A 285-nucleotide genomic window follows, 5' to 3' on the forward strand; every position below is an offset into this window, starting at 1 on the left:
TCAGCCCCGCCCCCCTCGGCCTCGGCCCAGCGGCGGAAGGTGCCCGGGGAGCCTCAGACCGTGTTAACGGCTCGGCCTTGGGACTTCGCCAAGTTTCTCTGACTTAGGGGAACTCTGGGGATGAGTAATCGCGCCAGGCTAGGGTTTGGGAGGGAGTTTTTTTTTTCGCTCTCTCGCTCGCTCTCTTCTTTTTTCCCCTTGTCATCAGCTGCTGACCCACTCACTTCGAGAGCACGGCACCGACGGGTTTCTGAGAAGGGCGGCAGGAGGAGACGGGGGTGCGGC

The sequence above is a fragment of the Corvus brachyrhynchos genome, unplaced genomic scaffold (assembly GCF_000691975.1).
Source record: "Corvus brachyrhynchos isolate BGI_N302 unplaced genomic scaffold, ASM69197v1 scaffold34, whole genome shotgun sequence".
Classification (NCBI taxonomy): domain Eukaryota; kingdom Metazoa; phylum Chordata; class Aves; order Passeriformes; family Corvidae; genus Corvus; species Corvus brachyrhynchos.